This window comes from Schistocerca piceifrons, chromosome 1 (assembly GCF_021461385.2).
Source record: "Schistocerca piceifrons isolate TAMUIC-IGC-003096 chromosome 1, iqSchPice1.1, whole genome shotgun sequence".
NCBI classification, from domain to species: Eukaryota; Metazoa; Arthropoda; class Insecta; order Orthoptera; family Acrididae; genus Schistocerca; species Schistocerca piceifrons.
Window position 1 is genome coordinate 975,058,313 of NC_060138.1, and position 21,726 is coordinate 975,080,038.

At 43.3% G+C, this 21,726-nt stretch overlaps 1 long non-coding RNA gene across 1 annotated transcript in view; it reads right to left on the reverse strand.

Moving 5' to 3' along the window:
• LOC124803641 overlaps positions 1-21,726 on the reverse strand; it is a 1,814,685-nt gene that overhangs the window by 195,834 nt on the left and 1,597,125 nt on the right. Inside the window, exon 7 of the long non-coding RNA XR_007017227.1 lies at positions 21,244-21,350. This is a non-coding gene — a long non-coding RNA (uncharacterized LOC124803641). The remainder of the gene's footprint in view (positions 1-21,243; positions 21,351-21,726) is intronic.

Below are 21,726 nucleotides of genomic sequence, written 5' to 3' on the forward strand. Positions count from 1 at the left end.
CTGACGCCGCAGTTCACATGTCATGTTCGTGGCACTCGCTACCCGGTTTCGTCATAGTACAAAACCAGCTGCCTTTCTCTGAATTTTTTCCATGTCCTCTGTTAGTCCTGTCTGCGGTGGATCCCACACCGCACAACAGTACTATAGAAGAGGGCGGACAAGTGTGACGTCAGCAGTCTCTTTAACAGACTTGTTGCTCTTTCAAAGTGCATCAAGACGTCGATGCCACACGGCAGTTGTCTTGCGGCCACTTGTTTGGGTTGAATGCTGATCAGCTGCTGGATGAAGTATACATTCGGCCCACTAGAATGGGATCGTTGGCTGTCAGGCCTTTGCAAGTTGCAGCCACTTCCTCTTCAGTCCTCTTCGGGCATTTAATGGTATCAGCAGACTCTCTTATTTTACACTGCTGAATTCAAGGCTGATGGTAACCGGACTTTTTGGAAATTATCATAGCCAAACGCCACTTCGACTGCCAGCATCTCGTCAGTTTCCAATTCCACTCACCCCTCCTCTCCTCCCTCTTTTCCTAGTCTCAGAAGACATCACATCACCGTATCTTTACTACAGGTCTTTCCTACCTACCAATGTCTCCGCTTTATGTTCCTCCGTTTCATCCCCGTTACGATAAAACGGAATAACACAACATTGGAAATACACTCCTGGAAATTGAAATAAGAACACCGTGAATTCATTGTCCCAGGAAGGGGAAACTTTATTGACACATTCCTGGGGTCAGATACATCACATGATCACACTGACAGAAACACAGGCACATAGACACAGGCAACAGAGCATGCACAATGTCGGGACTAGTACAGTGTATATCCACATTTCGCAGCAATGCAGGCTGCTATTCTCCCATGGAGACGATCGTAGAGATGCTGGATGTAGTCCTGTGGAACGGCTTGCCATGCCATTTCCACTTGGCGCCTCAGTTGGACCAGCGTTCGTGCTGGACGTGCAGACCGCGTGAGACGACGCTTCATCCAGTCCCAAACATGCTCAATGGGGGACAGATCCGGGGATCTTGCTGGCCAGGGTAGTTGACTTACACCTTCTAGAGCACGTTGGGTGGCACGGGATACATGCGGACGTGCATTGTCCTGTTGGAACAGCAAGTTCCTTTGCCGGTCTAGGAATGGTAGAACGATGGGTTCGATGACGGTTTGGATGTACCGTGCACTATTCAGTGTCCCCTCGACGATCACCAGTGGTGTACGGCCAGTGTAGGAGATCGCTCCCCACACCATGATGCCGGGTGTTGGCCCTGTGTGCCTCGGTCGTATGCAGTCCTGATTGTGGCCCTCACCTGCACGGCGCCAAACACGCATACGACCATCATTGGCACCAAGGCAGAAGCGACTCTCATCGCTGAAGACGACACGTCTCCATTCGTCCCTCCATTCACGCCTGTCGCGACACCACTGGAGGCGGGCTGTACGATGTTGGGGCGTGAGCGGAAGACGGCCTAGCGGTGTGCGGGACCGTAGCCCAGCTTCATGGAGACGGTTGCGAATGGTCCTCGCCGATACCCCAGGAGCAACAGTGTCCCTAATTTGCTGGGAAGTGGCGGTGCGGTCCCCTACGGCACTGCGTAAGATCCTACGGTCTTGGCGTGCATCCGTGCGTCGCTGCGGTCCGGTCCCAGGTCGACGGGCACGTGCACCTTCCGCCGACCACTGGCGAGAACATCGATGTACTGTGGAGACCTCACGCCCCACGTGTTGAGCAATTCGGCGGTACGTCCACCCGGCCTCCCGCATGCCCACTATACGCCCTCGCTCAAAGTCCGTCAACTGCACATACGGTTCACGTCCACGCTGTCGCGGCATGCTACCAGTGTTAAAGACTGCGATGGAGCTCCGTATGCCACGGCAAACTGGCTGACACTGACGACGGCGGTGCACACATTCTGCGCAGCTAGCGCCATTCGACGGCCAACACCGCGGTTCCTGGTGTGTCCGCTGTGCCGTGCGTGTGATCATTGCTTGTACAGCCCTCTCGCAGTGTCCGGAGCAAGTATGGTGGGTCTGACACACCGGTGTCAATGTGTTCTTTTTTCCATTTCCAGGAGTGTATATATATCTCTTCCGGTAAAGAAAGGTGTTGTCAATTTGGAGACTACAGAGATTGCTGGGTTTACAACTTCGTTCTTCTTGAACGGAACAAAGTATGCAAGAGGAGAGTTCTGATGTATTGTGGTTTGTATTAATAATCGGAGGCACTAGTTCCGTCCTTCATTCATGAAACGGTATGGTCTTAGCTAACCCGATAATTTGTGTGTACTTCGATGCATTCAAGACAGATAATACAGTATTCTCATAAATAATCAAGATTCGAATAAAGTTCGTTCTCAAGGTGTACAGCCAGGCTACTTGGTTGTAATTTACAGATGGATATTGAGGGTAGGGCGCGTTCAGCGACAATGTGGGCATTGTGCTCTTTTTAAACAAAACGGCCACTACCCTTCCGTTATTATGTAAACAAACCGCTCATTTGGGTCCACTTTGTTTTGATTATTTACTATGTAATTAATAGTTAATAACTGTCATTACAATTACAATTAACGGTCAGTAACTGTCAAGGGAATGACTATAATGTATAGGCAAGGTGACGGCCAAGTAGTGCACTTGCGTTTTTGTCACGTACTGCCGCCTTTGTGATGACAATTATTTGGACACCACGGTAAACACGAACGGAAATGCGGTATTCGGAGGCCATCTGGACAATAAATTAGATTAATTATCATGAAAATTATCGACTATAAAAATAGTCTAATTATAATGACAGTTACTGCCCATTAATTACCTCCTAAATAAACGTAACGTGGACTCCCATAAGCGGTTTGTTTACGTAAGAATGTTAGCGCAAGTGGCCTGTTTGTTCACATAAGAGAATGATGTCCCCCATTGTCGGAGAACTGGCCTAGGCCCACAGCTTCATGTAACACTGCTTTCGTGATACTAATTTTCGCTTCTGGTTCACAGAAAGCAATGTATATCGATATAAAAAGAAGCAGCAGCTTACCCTGATCCACATTACGTAACTTCACTGGTAACAAAGTTTTGGCATTCTATTTGTTATCTTTATACGAATAGAGAAGAGTACTCTTGAAACAATTTTTTGAAGTATTGTGTCAGTAAAAGATTTTTTGCGTATTTCTTTTCACTGTTCTGTAACTGGTTGTTTTTTGTCTTACGTCTGAATGGAAGACACTAATACTTAAGAAAATTAATGAAAGTAAATGTGGGATATTATGTAACTTTACTAGTCCATGTGTCACCAGCTGTAGTAAACATATGAAAGTTATAATTAATTCTGCATTTGTAATAAGAAGCTGTACGAGCTATAGTATCGAATGATCTGATGTATAGTATATTTACCTGGACAACAAAGCTACAAATACAACCTATACGTCATGAAAGAAGAGGCCGCTGTTGAACATTGACCAACAATTTTAACATTGTTTTATTTAGATTACAGACTTTAGTCGAGACGTCGAAGCTTCGCTAGTTTCCACATATCTCTTAACCTGAAATTATTCCAACAACATACGTCTTCGATATTTTACTTTTCCTATTTTTCCACAGACCACGATTCACTTCCATATAACGTCCGTTCTCCAAAATTGGTGGTTTCTTCAGCGTCACAGCCCGTTTCGCTGCATTAGAACAGAATCCTTCGGTGAACTACATAAAAAGGAAAAGATTCGATGTAATACATACTATTATATAATAATTTATCCTTCTTCTGTAGTTTAACTGAGAATGAGGCTTTAATGCAGCGAATCCGGTAGTGACAATAAGGAAATGATCAGTTCCAGCTGCCTTACGGTCCTTTTTACTTCCATTCTTTATGAAGTTCAACGGTTGTGACTGCCCGCGTTACAAAGTTCTATATTCCAACAAAACTGTCGTGACGATATCCTGCACAATCCTTATGAAAGCAGATCCTCACCTTTGCATGTTATGACTCCAGTTACACCGAAACGTCTCTTCTTTTCTCTTATCTTTAGTGAAGATAAGAGATATTTAATATTAATTATAATATATGGAGTGCATAGTGCTTTATTATTCCTGTGATAAGGAATACATTTTCGGTCTTTTTTTGCCAATCGTCTCCCGACGGGGAACGATAAAACCTGTTACGAATTCATGTCCTGTGACTACCTTTTCATCTCAGAGTAGTATTTGCACACAGCGCCCTCAGTTATTGTTGTATCTGTGTGCACCAGTATTTAACTCTCCGTCGTGCCCTGCAGTTCTTTTCCTCTCAACAGCTTCCTCACATCCACGGAAGTTATTACCTGATTTCTTAATACATATTCTGTTGTCCTATCCCTTCCTCTTGCCAATGTTTTACATATATTCTTCCCATTATCGACTGCGCGGAAAACCCTTTCAGTTCTTATCAGGTCGCGTAATTTTCAACATCCGTCTTCGATTCTTTACTTTTCCTATTTTTTCACAGACCACGATTCACATCAATATAACGCTGCGCTCGATACGTACGTTCTCCAAAATTTCGGGCTCTGCCATTCCCAGTTTGAATCTGTCAGTACGCCGATAGGACTGGGAGGGGCTCCAACCCATGTGTTTGCGTAATGAGGGGATTGTGGAAGATGAAACTGACATCCTCCAAAGTATCTCAAGTCGAAGTGGAAACCAGGCTCAGCTAGAACAAAGACGTATTAGTAGTTACCAGTACATTGCTCTTGTTGATAACTAGTACGAACTGGAGGTTTTACATGATAGATCATAAAAAGTGAGATAGATCGGAGGTCTCAAAGAAAGATTCAATTGTTCGCCTTTCACGCGCTCCGTTAGAGAGTGATTCGGTAGAGAAATAGCTTGAAGGTGATTTCGGTGAACCCTCTGCTTGACACTTAATTGTGAATTGCAGGGTAATCATGTAGATGTAGGGAACGCTGCCCTTGGGTGCAGCCCTATTATTAAATGTTGTCTGCCTGTCACCTTCTACAATATGGCAGCCACCCCTCCGCAGTCATCTGGAAATTGATTGATCCAATCGCATTCAGGAGAAGGACGTCGTTTGTCAGCTGAAAAGCAGAACAGAAGAATAGGGAAGACCATCCCCAAGAAAGGTGCAATTCAGTCGTCCTACAGATTTCTGCTGCAAAGAGGTAGAACAATCAGTTTTTATAGTGGCTTCAGTTTCAAAAAGACGCTGCCTGCCGCCGAAAAGGATGTTATTAGGATTAGCACTGGATGTCGAGTTCGCATAGAAAGAGAAATGTCCTGATAAATCATTTCGGCGTTATTTTTGAATACTCTGAGGCTTCAGTTGGCCAATGGTGTTTATTCGTTAATTAAATTTTGCAGGAAAATTTTTACGGTTCATTCCCATCAACAGTACCCGCAAATTTGAATTGCCACTCGGCGAGTCCAGCGCGGTGCGTGCGCGCTTCTTGAGTAATACACACGGCTGCAGCAAGTGTCGGGAGGGCGCTTCGTGGACTGGAACACCAGCACCACCCACCCGGCGTCCTAACATTCCTGTGGAGCGATCAACCTGGCCAGCTCGCTTCGAACGAGGACGTCGATGCGAGCGCACCTGCCTGTGAGCCGGGTTCGGATGGCGAGTGGGCCTGCATATTGAGTGCACAGGGCACATGTTATTCAAAATCAAATGCACCAGTCAGCCTCTGGTTCTATTCTTAGCCCGGTCAGATATATTTCCCCCTCGGGGACTGGGTACTGTACGGTCCTTACGTTCGTATCGTCATAATTGACATTCCACAATTGAGATGGCTGCATGGGCAAGTCCAGGTTCAAATGGCTCTGAGCACTATGCGACTTAACTTCTGAGGTCATCAGTGGCCTAGAACTTAGAACGAATGAAACCTAACTAACCTAAGGACATCACACACATCCATGCCCGAGGCAGGATTCGAACCTGCGATCGTAGCGGTCTCTCGGTTCCAGACTGTAGCGCCTAGAACCGCACGGCCACTCCAGCCGCCGGGCAAGTTCAGAAAGACAATTAAAAAAAAAAAAAGAAAAAGAAAAAGAGAACCTGCACCGTGTATTGAGAGAAAGTCCTTCTTGCATCGTTTGAAAGCAGATTCACTCTACCGTTCTCACCTGAGGACGCCGTATTGAATCAGAAGGTGAATGTACTATGTTTTGTGATCTATGAGCAAGTGATTTTTTCTTTGCGGTAAGTTCCTATGGGACCAAACTGCTGAGGTCATCGTTGTCTAGGCTTACACACTACTTAATCCAATTTAAACTAACTTACTCTAAGAACCGTTTCTGAAGAAGAGAAATTTCTTAACATCGAGTATTGATATAAGTAACAGGAAGTCGTTTCTGAAAGTATTTGTATGGAGTATAGCCATGTATGGAAGTGAAACATGGACGATAAATAGTTTAGACAAGAAGAGAATAGAAGCTTTCGAAATGTGGTGCTGCAGAAGAATGCTGAAGATTAGATGGGTAGATCACATAACTAATGAGGAGTTATTGAATAGAATTGGGGAGAAGAGGAGTTTGTGGCACAACTTGGCTAGAAGAAGGGATCTGTGGTAGAACGTGTTCTGGGGCATCAAGGGATCACGAATTTAGTACTGGAGGGCAGCATGGAGGGTAAAAATCGTAGCGGCAGACCAAGAGATGAATACACTAAGCAGATTCAGAAGGATGTAGGTTGCAGTAGGTACTGGGCGATGAAGAAGCTTGCACAGGATAGAGTAGCATGGAGAGCAGCATCAAACCTGTCTCAGGACTGAAGACCATAGCAACAACAACTCTAAAAACGACGCACTCACCCTTTCCTGAGGGAGGACTCGAACCTCCTACGGGAGGTGGCAAGGCGCCCTAGAAAACGCAGCTACCCCGCGCCGCCGAGCAAGTGAAGGTAGGGCATTGTGTAATCCAACTGGCGAGGCATAATTGAGTGTATAGTTTAAGAACGCTTTATCTGTTGTTCAAAGGATTATCATCTGCTCTCTCAGTTGCTAAGAGATATTACTTACTGAGTTTATTCCTTGTACGACCGCGTTCAATCAGTATTCGACAGGCACAGTTCTGGCTAAAGGTTATTAACATTTTAATAAAATTCATTGGTACAAAACTATTGTGTTAATTGTTAGAAAGTTTTTTAAATTTCCGTGTCAACTTTTAAGAGAGTTCTTTGTTACTGTGTTAACGATTGTGGCTTCATGGTTTCTTAATTAATGATGAAGTACACAGCTAATCTGGTAGTCACACCTCGTGAAAGAGAACTGTGTTTACGATTGTTTTAGGAAATTATAATCATACTGATACGCGCACCTCTCGGTACCACTACTACCACTCCTAAAATCGTTACATAAATAATATTTCGTCCATAATTGAGGGGAGCTATAGTACTGTGGCAGGGTGTCTTCAAAGAAGAGCCACGGACCATCAGCATGGACGCAGAAAAATGGCGATCGACATGGGAATCGGACACTCAATTCGGCGCCAGCTTGGCACTGATCGAAGTTCTTGGCGGCGAGTGCGGCGGCCATCCATCCCCGTCGGCGCCGGCAAGTGGGCGGCAGGGGGGGGGGGGGGGGGGGGGCGGGAACAGCCGCCACGCCAGCCCCCGCCCAGCAGCCCTGATGAATTCCGCCGGCCGCGCTCTCTTATTAAGCCGCCCCCGCGCGAGTAATCTCTCGGTCGTTTTCTGCTTTAGCCGTGACCTGGCAGCTATAAATTCGCTAACTTTTTCTCCTCTGCCAGCCAGTTTCCTTTCTCCTATGATCTGGTAGAGACTTGGTAATCTTTTGTACAAAAAATGTGCGCGATTGTTCTGAAGTAATGGCTTTACAAGAAACAGTTTTGCATTTGCTCGACGTGGAACCTGCAGCGATTACCATCTTAGAAGTATTATGGGCGCCTGCTGTCCCTAATCCATATAGGCCTAAGGATTTAGAAAACATTCTGAGGTCCCTCTTACATTGTTTGCAGATGAGTCTAACGTTTATCGTCCAGTAAAGTCATCGGAAGATCAAAATGAGTTGCAAAATGATTTAGATTAGCTACCTGCACGGTACGAAAAGTTGCAGTTGAGATTAAACACTAAAGAATGTGAGGTCTTTCAAACGAGTAAAAAAATGTGTTAAACTTCGATGCACAGTAAACGTCACAAATTAAACCTTGTAGATTTAACAATTGTAGGTTACCATTCCGAACAACTTAAATCTGAACCTTCTTATAGAAAATGTTAGGTGGAAGGCCAACCAAAGACTGGGTTCTATTGGAAAAATCCTTAAAAGATGCAACAAAACTACTAAAGGGGCTGCCTACGCTAATCTTATCCATCCTTTTCTGGAGTACCACTGCGCGTTATAGGGTCCTCGTTAGATGGGAATGATGCAGGAAATCAAAAAGCTCCAAAAAGGAGTGGCTCGTTTGGTATTATAGCAGAATAAGGATGTTTGTGTGTCACGGATGTGCAGTCATTAGAAAAAAGGCGTTTTTCGTTGTGGTGAGATCTTTTTCAAGAAATTAATACGTACTTTCTGTTCCGAGTACGAAAATATTTTGTTGATTTCCAATTACTTAGCGAGAAACGGCCGTAGTAATAAAATAAATCAAAAGTTGTGCTGAACGACTTAGATTTGAATTTTTCCCATGCCCTATTCGAGAGTGGAACAGTCGATAAATGGTCTGAAAATGGTTCTACGAATACTCTCTCAGGCACTTAAGTGTGACTTGCACTGTAGTGAAGTAGATGTAGAATTACGAACTTACTCGTAAAAGAAGTCCTTAACATGAACATCTCAGTTCATACTTACCAGGGTGTAACGGAACTTTTACTTCTAAATTTTCCGACGATTACATCACCTGTAGCATGACAGTTAACTTTATAACTAAGTAGGCCTCCCGCCAAGTGTATTATTACTACACCCTCGTATTCCCATACGGCACGACCTTTAGCGGCGTTTCGTTTTATACCCATTCCACTGCCCATACAATCTGTGATGCAGGCACACTGACTTTGTTAATGATGAGAAAACCTGAAAGTTTTTTGTTTTCAATGGAAATTGAAGGAAACCTAGATTTACATCGTCGAACGATGGTCCCTTCTCCAGAATGTAAATATTACTAAGTTTTTAACGTCTTACGATGTATCTATCCATGGGGAACTTGTCCGCGCTATTTACAAACGTCCTCGTACATGTGACCGGTGTCAAATAGTGCCAAGGACCCAAATATTAGAAATAGAAGTTAAGCTACAGCTCCTCACGAAGTAATTATTCGTACTATTAACTACATTAATGAAGTTCACAGACGGCATAAGAAGCTTTATTTGTTGTCTTTCGCTTTTTTTGCGGAATTACCGTGTAGTGGTGTATTATAATACAGTTTGAAGATATGCTTAATACGGGCAGTGATAATAAGGACTAATTAATTTTCCAGATGAAGGTACTCTGTTGTTGATGGTGATCTTTCAGCATCTCGGAGCCGCCATAGATGTCGTTCACGTCTTGTGTGCTCGTCTTCCGCGAGAGAAACTAATGATGACGACGATACGATAATGACGACCGAGAGTTCACTTCTGGGGACATTTTTGTGTCAGGGAATGAGCAGAAATTTCCAGCACAGCATCACGCCGCACACACACATAACGCAAAGCTGGCGCCAACTGACAACTGAAGGGTTCGGCACTGCGTCATCTCGCTGTTTTTTTTTTTTTTCCTCGAATCGTATGTCATCATTTGAAAGTGAATTTTCAATGGAGCCGGTCAAGCAGGCTTCACAGAGTGGTCAAGATCTAATCCTTCTACATGAACTCTACGTGAAACAGCGGACCGATTATTCAGACATGACATGTGTAATACGCATCTCCATTGGTTACAAGCATCCAGTTTACGTTATAAGAAGCCTAAATTTCCTGTTTGATAAAATAACCTCCGATAACTATAAATGGAAAACACAACGTTGTTTACTTCCAACAGGATTAAAGTATTTAGCTAAATAGCATTTGGCTTACAAGGCCACCATCAGACATCCTCTGACAGCTGTCAAAATTTTTGTTCTATTGATACATAACCTGTTTCCCGGCCAAAAGCAGCATCAGCAGTTGCAACAATGAAAAAGTCATAGGTATACACATCGTTCATAGGCAAGACATGTTATGCACTGAATATTGTCTACTTTGCTGGCGAACGAAGGGTGACTAAGACGTAATCCATAAATTTCGTAGAAATTGCTAGTGTGTGGATCATGCAATTACTGAACTTTGTTTTAAAATTTGTCTGCACCAGTGCGACGGCAGGGCAATCTTGCGTTTGGAAAGGTAGCTGCGGATGCTCAGAATGTAAGGTACATTGTGACTGGAAATGATGTTATCTAGATTGTGACACATCTGTAGAATTATGATTCCACATTTACTGAGCATCTACTAGTACAGAGTGAGGGCCACCTGTACCAGCCACAGACATGTGTGCACCACTTGACAAACGAACGGCAAAAAACTCAGGTTTGCGGAAGCCTTGGAAACATCGGGTTCACAGTCCTGATTTAATATCAAATGATCACCGAACACAGTACTTTCCCTCTTCTAAACTACTCTTAATCCGCACAGTTTTCCAAATATGTCCTACCCTGTCTATTATTTCAATAACTCCGTTTACCTGTATTTATTTATTTTGTTCTGTATGCCTATGTACTTCATATAGTCTGTAGTTATAACTCTCAACTCTGTTGACTCTGTTTACGTAGATTAGATTAGATTTACTTTCATTCCAAATGATCCATAGTGAGGAGGTCCTCCAGGATACAGAAAATGTCAGGAAAACAATAATACCTGACAAATACTTACAACAAAAACTAAGCTGATTTACCTTCCACAGATTCCAAGTGGAATTATCGTCATTATTTTTATTGCCCTCCGTATGTAAAAACTTGTTCAAGTCATTCATCAGTACTCTTGCCAAGTACTAATTCTACATTACAGGGATTATTAATTTGATTTCGGTTATTATATAGACAGTGTTTAGTATTAACACGTATTTATCCTGGTTTGCTCCCTTTAAACAGGATGTTCCAAGAGGAATCGTCAGCATTCAGTGATGTGACAGGAACAATCGTTCTAAGCAAAAAGTCTAGTAAACATAGGCTCTAGAATGCATACCATAGTAGCTAGGAGCGCTTGTCTATCTTTGCTATTGTGAAAAATGTCTCTGCTACTGAACAATTGCTTATAGCTCTCGAAGTAGACATCTTACAGCCCACGTTTACTAGATAATTTTGCTTCGAATTATCGTTCCTGCCATATCTCTGAATACTAACTATTGCTCCTGGTACACGCTGTATTTATTTACTCTTCAATTTTTTACCTTGTAATTCAGTTACGCGTGTTCCTGTCGCAGACTAGATGAGTAACATCCTTTACAATGTTGTTTTCAGATATTGGAGCGTCTTTGACAACGAGAGTCAGTTAAAGTCTGACGATGTAAGCCGAAAGACAATTAACTAAATAAATACTGAGCTTTTATTTTTATAGCTATGTTCTACCAATTGATGGATGGATGGATGGATGGATAGCCACCATAACAGAAAACGTCGCATGCAGGTACCAGTAGATCACACAGTTACCACATTTTAAAAGAACTCATAGAATCGTGGAAGTCAGTGAGAAAGCTGACTGATCACGGAACTAAAAGAATGACACAGCCACTAAAAAAGACATTTAACTGGGCGAGAATCCTGTCAACACACAAAATGTAAATAACTGCCGCGTCATTGCCGAAAATTTAAGATCCTAGGCTTCCCTTCTATCAGCATACAACACATAGGACATTAAAACATGGTGTATCGCGAGTGTCTTCTTATCACAAGATATAATCATGGATCACTGAGCAGTGTCCAATGCGAAGGCGACTGAGGAACACTTCGTGCCTTCGTCCAGTCTGAAAGAAAGTGCGCCACGGACGAATAGTCGGTTTTACCGACCGCAGCTTGCTGTTACTCACTTCCAGCCACTGCCTTCCAAGACTCAGCCAACACCCGATTTTGTGACCCACGACAATACAGCCTGTGAGGAGACCGGGAAATTGAAGTGTGGTATTTTCCTGACAGGTTGCTTTCGCTGCTCTGACAGCTTTCTCGTTCCCCTCCGATTCCCAGAGGCCCAGCAGAAGGTCATCTCTTTCTTCTGCCTACGCAGGTAGCGGGTAGTGTCTTGGACGATCTGAACTATTCTATCTGCTGGGAAAATGTGCTGAATAGCTTTCAGAGCGTTGGCTGGCAAGGCGGTCGAGCGGTTCTAGGCTCTACAGTCTGGAACCGTGCAACCGCTACGGTCGCAGTTTCGAATTTTGCCTCGGGCATGGATGGATGTGATGTCCTTAGGTAAGTTAGGTTTAAGTAGTTCTACGTTCTAGGGGACTGATGACATCAGAAGTTAAGTCCCACAGTGCTCAGAGCCATTTGAACCATTTGCAGAGCGTTGAGAGAGTCAGTGCTGATAAGAAACTTTCCTCTACAAGAAGTTTCACGAGCTCCAGTGCGTTCCTGAGTGCCCTCGGCCCTGTGTAGTACAATGAAAGGTGGAGTGGTAGGCGGCGCTTAATGGCAAAATGGCGGAAGACAACAAAACACCCAACAATGTCTCATTGCCTCGATCCACCATGCTCTAAGGGAAATTCCGAAAAATGTGCCGTTAAAAATTCGCTTTAAAGCCAAAGGCAGAGCTGTGAGCTCGTTACACCCCGTCAAGTCCAAGTTAAGAGTGGTCCTGTCAATCACACAGAGGGGGGCGGGGATTTGCTCTATGCCTGTTTATGAAATGTATGTCTGCTAGACTAAGTAAGTCAAGCTATCCCTTCGCACGGACAGAAAAAGGCAAAAAGGTTAGTAGCCCGCCAACCGTTGAACCTGTGTTGTATTTCGTTCTACCAAGAAGCGACGGAAGTATAAGTTAACATATGATGAGACCTGACAGTACTTTAGCACGATGTAAGCCGCATCGTTTAGGAAATAAACTGTAGCACAACATTTACACTCATGTCATTCTGAGGTACAGAACTGTTCTAATAAGCAACAAAGGGAGCATCCATTATCGCGATGCACAGCAACACCATTACTCACCGACAGCTTACGACAGGATGGCTGATGGTTCCTTTCCCACTGATTAATTGCAACTCGTGTCGGATCCGAGGAACACGCTTCGCGAAAAGTATGGCGGACCGCACGTGTGGCGCCTGGAGGGTGCGACCCGTTTCTTGCGGCCACTCAGCACGGCGCAGCGCTGTGCTCCGACGTCAGACTGGACGAGCGACAGCGGCAGCGGCCGGCGACGTGCAATATGTCGGGCGCGGATGTCGCGCCAGGCAGGAAGCGGTCGACCGCCGCCACTGCGGTTCTCGGGGCCGGCCCGACACTGCGAAGCGAGGCGCCTCTTCCTCTCCCGTCATCTAACTGTGCCATCTGCGTGTGGCACTGTAAGACCAATTATCTAATATTTTGCGCAGGACTCCGATTTCAACTGCGACAAGCACAGAGTCTCTTCCTGCGATATCACGTATATAACCATTCAGTTTGCAGATGTGAAGTGCCGGCCGGAGTGGCCGAGCGGTTCTAGGCGCTACAGTCTGGAACCGCTCGACCACTACGTCGCAGGTTCGAATTCTGCCTCGGGCATGGATGTGTGTGATGTCCTTAGGTTTGTTAGGTTTAAGTAGTTCTAAGTTCTAGAGGACTGATGACCTCAGAAGTTAAGTCCCATAGTGCTTAGAGCCATTTGAACCATTTTTGAACAGATGTGAAAATTACCAAAATATCAGTGTAATAAGTCACGGCTGCAAAACACTAACGCGAATTCTTTACAGACGAGTGGAAAAACTGGTAGAAGCCGACCTCGGGGAAGATCAGTTTGGATTCCGTAGATATATTGGAACACGTGAGGCAATACTGACCCTACGACTTATTTTAGAAGCTAGATTAAGAAAAGGCAAACCTAAGTTTCTGGCATTTGTAGATTTAGAGAAGGCCTTAATATTCTCTTTCAAATTCTGAAGTTGGAAGGGGTAAAATACAGGGAGCGAAAGGCTATTTACAATTTGTACAGAAACCAGATGGCATTTATAAGAGTCAAGGGGCACGAAAGGGAATCACTGGTTGGGAAGGAGTCAGACAGGGTTGTAGCCTCTCCCCAATGTTATTCAATCTGTATATTGAGCAAGAAGTAAAGGAAACAAGAGAAAAAATTCGGAGTAGATATTAAAATCCATGGAGAAGAAATTAAAGCTTTGAGGTTCGCCAATGACATTGTAATTCTGTTAGAGACAGCAAAGGACTTGGAAGAGCAGTTGAACGGAATGGACAGTGTCTTGAAAGGAGGATATAAGTTGAACATCAACAAAAGCAAAACGAGTATAATGGAATGTAGTCGAATTAAATCGGGTGATGCTGAGGGAATTGGATTAGGAAATGAGACACTAAAAGTAGTAAAGGAGTTTTGCTATATGAGGAGCAACGTAACTGATGATGGTCGAAGTAGAGAGGATATAAAATGTACACTCGCAATGGCAAGGAAAGCGTTTCTGAAGAAGAGAAATTTGTTAACGTCGGGTATAGATTTAAGTGTCAGGAAGGCGTTTCTGAAAGTATTTGTAGGGAGTGCAGCCATGTATGGAAGTGAAACATGGACGATAAATAGTTTGGACAAGAGGAGAATAGAAGCTTTCGAAATGTGGTGCTACAGAAGAATGCTGAAAATTAGATGGGTATATCACATAACTAATGTGGAGGTACTGAATAGAATTGGGGAGAAGAAGAGTTTGTGGCACAACTTGAATAGATGTAGGGATCGGTTGGTAGGACATGTTCTGAGGCATCAAGGGATCACCAATTTACTATTGGAGGGCGGTGTGGATCGTAAAAACCGTAGAGGGAGACCTAGAGATGAATACGCTAAGCAGATTCAGAAGGGTGCAGGCTGCAGTACGTACTGGGAGATGAAGCGTCTTGCACAGGATAGAGTAGCATGGAGAGCTGCATAAAACTAGTCTCAGGACTGAAGACCACCACAACAACAACCATTCAGTCTGTTTATATCATTGTGCGAGGGATGTTCAGTAAGTAAAGCAATACATTTTTTTCTCAGGAAATTTCGATTGCAAAAATGTGGAATTTATTATGGGACATCATTAAATGTTCCCGACTCAAGCTGTGTGATTTCATAAACTTCTGACAGGCGGTAGCGCGATACGTTGCCTTCAAAATGGCGTCAACAACGAACGTGTGTTCAAAGCAGAAAGCTGTCATTTAGTTCCTTCTGGCGAAAAATCAGACGATCGCAGATATTCATAGGCGCTTACAGAATGTCTACGGAGACCTGTCAGTGATCACAGCATGGTGAATCGTTGGACGTGGCGTCAGTCATCGTCACAAGGTCGCGGAAATCTGCTAGATCTCCCGCGTGCTGCCTGGCTGCATACAGCTGTGACTTCTGCAATTTTGGAACGTGCGGACACTCTCATTCGATGTGATGGACCGATCCCAATCAAACACCGCTCTGTTAAGTTGGACATCTCTGTTCGTAATGCTGCCACACTCTTCCACCATTTGGGGTATTCGAAGGTGGGTTCCTCGCCGCCGCAGAAGTCCATAAAGAGTAAGTAAGGATCGTCTGTGTGGAGCTACTTGCGCTTTACGAGGATGATCGTGAAAATTTTTGTCAAACATCGTCGCAGGCTATAAAACAAAGGCTCATCTCTTCGAAGCGGAAACCAAACAGCAATCCATTCAGTGGTGCCACACCACCTGTTCTCCGAAGAAAAATTTCAATGCCACGGCATCAGCTGGAACTCTAAAGGGATTATTTTGTTTGATGTTCTCCCTCATGGTGCAACGATCACCTCTGAAGTGTATTAAGCTACCCTTAGGAAATTTATGAAATGCCCTCAGCGTGTTCGTCGTCACAAAAATGCAAACGAACTTCTCATTCTCCATGACAACGCAAGGCCTCACAGAACTCTTCGCGCCCGAGAAGAGCTCAGAAAACTTCATTGGATTGTTCTTGCTCAACCACCGCAGAGAAGAGAATCCTCACCTTCCAACTTCCACATATTTTGCTGAATGAAGGTTGCACTCCGTATTTGGCTCAGTGAAGGTAGCACTCCTCTGTAATCGGTACGAGGATGACGGGAAGGTTGATGCAGCGACACGTTGCCTACGACTTCGAACAGTAGAGTATAGCATGTGAGCATACACGACCTACCATTAGGGCGGCGTAAGACCGTCGGGTTTAATGGAGATTATAATGAAAGGTAGTGTTTTGTAGCCAAAAGAGTGGGGCGTATTGTAGTGTACTGGAATACTGAATAAAACCAACCTGCTTTAAGCACGTATTTGTTGTATTACTTATTTAATGACCCTCCTACATCTACATAAGAAGTGTTCCAGGTAAAGTTTTTTTTTTTTAATTCAAAAATAATGAGTTAAAGAAATACTGTAATGGTAAGAATCGTAAGTCTTTCTGTGGACTTAGGAACATAGAAATATTTATTTTCCAGAGAGTTGTAACAACGAGTTATAATATTTTAATTATAAGATTATCTTTTCCTATAGTGTTGCTGATTTATTTAATACGTCTGCACACAAATCCTACTTTATCATTTTTAATTAGGGAGCCGGAAACGTTCAAAGTCTTGGGGGTGGATAGAGAACGCTGTTCATACGTTGCTGGACGTGTTCAGTAGAATGTTTACGATGACGGTAAGTTCATTTAAGTGAGATTTTGAAACGCATGCTCATTTTCCTGAGTAAACAAATCCATACGCTTTCAGTACGACCTACAGACTAGATGTAAAAGTTGTTGGTGTCACACAATGGCAAGCTTCCCCGATGACTTGTTTCAAATCAATCTGGGATTGTGAGTTGGGTATCATGAATACTGATTCTTCAGCTACTCCCACATAAAAAATCTACTGGCGCCAAATCAGCGACAGTAGGGCCATTCCTGATTACCAAGGTATCTTAACCATCTTCCAAACAATAACCTGATCAGTTCTTGCATAACATCACACGAAAAACAATTTCAAGGAGAACACCTAATTTGTACACAATAAAAGCTCTATACATCTCAATAGTCAGTGTACCTGCTAAGTAGTGTAGATCGATGATTTCATCTCCGAAGGTTCAACACCAAACGTTATGGGACCACTTCCTACGCCGATTGTCATGATGTACCCATCTGTGGTCCAGTAATGTGCACTGCACGTACTGAACCCAAGTTCACCTGAGAACACTTTATAAGGCATACGGAATGAAATTATCCACGGTCCGTTTGCAGAACGCAACTTTCCGCCAGATGGCAAAAATGGTTCAAATGGCTCTGAGCACTATGGGACTTAACATCTATGGTCATCAGTCCCCTAGAACTTAGAACTACTTAAACCTAACTAACCTAAAGACATCACACAACACCCAGCCATCACGAGGCAGAGAAAATCCCTAACTCCGCCGGGAATCGAACCCGGGAACCCGGGTGCGGGAAGCGAGAACGCTACCGCACGACCACGAGCTGCGGAATTCCTGCAAGAGACTTTCCGCTTTCCTGTCAGCGACGCTAACTGTTCTCCTGGCTGATACCTATGACTTTTCGTGTGCTGACATGAAATTCGTGATGCACTGTATCAGAAAAGAACACTTCGTAATGGCCCTCTCAAACTTCTTATTTCTCGAAACCGTCATTGCAAGAATACATCCTAGATTATAACGGTATAGGACTTCGATCACAGCATCCAGGAAGTTTGTCGCTCCGGACACCAGCAACTTTACATTTAGTCCGCAGGTCGCTTGGAAGGCCTACTGATTCAGGAAAGAGTGCACTAGTTTGAACTCGTCACTTCAATGAATATTCCGCTACAAGAACAACCTTTTGAACGCAGTCAATTATTTTCAGAATGTTGTAGGCACCCCTAAAAACTTGAAAGTTTCTGGCTCCATAACTAAAACTGGATTACAATTGACATGTACACAGTTGGTTGAAGAACCTCAGCTGCGCAATGAAATAACTTGTTTCCTACATCAAAAATTATAACTCGTTGTTGCAACTCTCTCAAGTAATTAAATTAATTGTGACCATATCTCCACACAAGGAGTTACGTTTCTTACGTCCACCTACCTAAATAATCATTCCGTTAGCTTATTATTTTGTAAGTCATGGGCAAAAACGATTTATCTTAAAGATCTACGCAAACTACTGTACATCGCATGTTGAATGTACTATCGTACCAATACAGTTGCTTTTCTTTCCTATTACATTCATCTATTAGGCGACGAGAAAATGGCTGTCTATTTGCCTCTGTATGCGCCCTAGTCTGTCTGCCTTTTTCCCATGATCCTTGTGCGATATCCACATCGGTGTCAATGAAAGTCAAGTATTGTAATACAGCTTTATTACGGCAACAAGCAGGCGATAGGTGACAGAAATGCTCTTCATTCGTACCAGGCACTTCACGTCACTCCAGATTATAACACAGCTGTTAAAATCATCATTATGGAAAATCAGAAAACCAGCGACCTGCAATGAATGACAATATAGTAATTGTAAACATCAATAATGGACTAAAACAGAATGTAGTGCACACAAATACCCAAGTTTCACAAAATGTTTGCAGGGAAGGTGCCCAGAAACTTAATAGTCTACAGAAACTACGAGAACGACTATACGGTGCGATGACAGTGTCTTACTTGCATAAAACTTGGATGCACTACCATTAACGTGAAATGAAAGGAATGTGTAAGGAATGACGTCATTCATCATCAGACACAGCGCGGAAGTGCCGACCTCTGACCTCTGCAGTGACTATTATGTTGACCTCCTTTTGGCATAACAAATGTGCTATCGAAGAGAACTATGTGCCGTGCAGAACACTATCAGTTGTGCATCAAATTCAAACCTCCTAGAAATTATCTTCATCTTGCAATCTACGCGAAACGACACGGCCTGACGTCTGCAGTTATTGTCAGAGTGGTTTCCATTTATTCTAACCACTGCAAGAATCAGCGGCAAAAAAAATCCGTTGTGATGAAGAGGTACATAAGAGACTTTCGAGTGGCTGCGAAGATTCACAAACGAATTATTATCCACGAGAATTCAAGCAAACTGAAGCCGTTGGCGAACTCGCGGGGAGAAGGTTATGTCCTGCTACTTGTGCCCTTCAGGAAATATTAAAAACTGTTTACAGTTATTACTTGACTCAGCTTCGCAACTTCTGTTTCTCATGCAAGTAACTGTATATAATAGTGAATGGAATATGTCTGTGACCCTGTAACGCCGGAAATGCATATCCCCCTATTTCCATCTATTGTACTATAATTTTTTTTCCTTGTTTTGTTACCTCAAGATATGACATTTCTGTCTCTTTATATATTGTAATTGTTCTACTGTTTGTATACATATATATATTTACGCATTTATGTTGGTTTGTTTTGTGAATATTATTTGTATTTATACGCTGGGTCTGGTCTAGGGAAAACTATGCTATCGAACGAATACATCGATAGGTTGTGTGGAGAACCAAAGTGTTGAGGATCTTTGGTAGTGTTAACTCTGTCGCGTGGAGCGCGGGCAGAGGGAGAGTCTGGCTGGAGTAGCGAGTGGAGCAGGTGTGTTGTGTGACGCTCCCGCGAGTTGCCGCGCTTTCGGGGTTTGGCAGCATGTAATTGCGCTCGACTAGCGATGATAGTTTCTGACATGGTGTCGCGGACGGGAAGCATTAGCTGGCGCACATCAAGAGCCCGTTTCGTCTGGTGACCGTGTCGAGAAGAAGGCGCGCCAACATCCAGCTTCTGCAACAGCGACGGCCGACAATGAGTGACTGTCGCCACCTCCTCGATCGACAGCTTCAAACCTTCAATCAACCAACAAGGAAGACTGGAATCACGTAAAGTTTTAGAACTGTATGGCAGACCTCAGTTTTTCAAACTTTTAAAATTGTTGCATCACAAAATTAGAGCAACTTAGCATGAACGTTTGTTGCTCATTGTCCCAATTGCATTACCAAGCAGGGTCCCTTCCTTTTCCGGAAAGAACCCGAGTGTCGTTGAAATTCAAACGCCAGCATCATTCGATTTCACTGCTTTAATTTCAAAGTTCAATTAAGGTATTCATAGCTGGCTACAATATTTAGATTACACAAGCACAAATTAAGAGTGCGAGTTTTGTTACCGTATTTTAGCTTACCTGTGACTGCAGCTCAGCTTGGTACGTACTAAATTTTACTATTGTTAATTGTTCAGAATCATTTAATTTAAGTTCAAAGTTAAATCTCTTATTTCTAAATTGCGTATATTCAAGTAGCTTTTGAAATGACTGTTGAGGTAGTCCAAGACTAACCGTATTTTACTGAATTTCGATGTGCTTCAGAAAGAAAGCTCACTATTAACTTCAGTCACTAAATTAACTTTCGATTTTCCGGTTTTATTAATTCTTTTGCTAAATTAAGGCAGAGTGTAGCGAAATTTATTACTTCTGACAAACTTTCAGTTTTCAAACTACACGTGTCAACCTTCAGTTACCACGCTTCTAGTGCTAATTATATGTGTAATAACCTTTCTTTTTCAGTTACTATAGTAATTGTCCATAGGACTGGCGACCGTAATTTTCCCCAAATCTCAAATATCTAATTACCGCTAGTTAATTGTTAACGTAACGGCCACAGATTTACTTTCTTTATTAACTTTACCCCTTTTCAAAATTAATTTCCACCAGTTTCATTTGCAATTTCCCTTTCATTTAGATGTAACCCTTTCCTCCCTCTTTACCGACAAATTAAGTTCGGTGACGATTGCTTTTCCCAAATTTCATTAGGTACACGCGGTTTAATTTTTCACTGTCATTGAGGTCGATAAGTGAGGGGGAGGTTACAATCCTCATATTTTACTGTGTTTTACGCTGTACCCGTGCGCAAAATTTTTCAACATGAAAATATCGGGACATTTACTTTTTGTCGTGTAGAGTTGGCTATAAACCGCCAAAACAGTTTATTTGCTACTTGGATTGTTCCAGTTGGCCAATGCGTGGAGAAACGACAGTGTGCGTGAGGCATTACACTCACATGAATGTTGCATGATTCACTACGATCTCATCCATAGTCTTTTTGCGTGTGCGTCCAGCTTCGAGTTGAATGCTGCAGGTACAAAAGTTGTAGAATTTTAGTTTTCCTAGAAGTCAGGGGGAAGGTCGTGTCCTGTGTGTTGCTAAGGCACTCTGTATTGATTCGAGCTGACTTACTTGATATGGAAATCCAATTTCTCTGCGCCGCTTACTCAGTCTCTACGAGTTTAGATTCGCCCGGCAGATCTTCCTTCAGGAACCCGCAGAAACGTTATCGACTGCATCTGAAAAAAGAAGACATTTCAGTATTGTAGCGCGTTTGCTTATGTGTCAGAATATTTTCGGCACTCAAATAATACCTCTCAACTTCGTCGCATACGGTTGCTGGTACGGCACAAATACAGCATAATCCACAATACGCAATAGAAATACAGGCATATGAGACAAGAGATGGAAGTACATACAAAATACTGATATAGGCTGCGATAACTGCTGTCCTGGAAAACTATAGCATACAGCATACAGTTATTAAGCAGAGCGAAGAAAGTCTGGGTAATAGAACAGGAAAATTGCTGTGCCATACGACTGTAGTTCTTTTTACGTGGGAGTGCTGAAATGTAAATAATCAGAACGTTTTATGTGAAAACTCTTAAAGCTTTT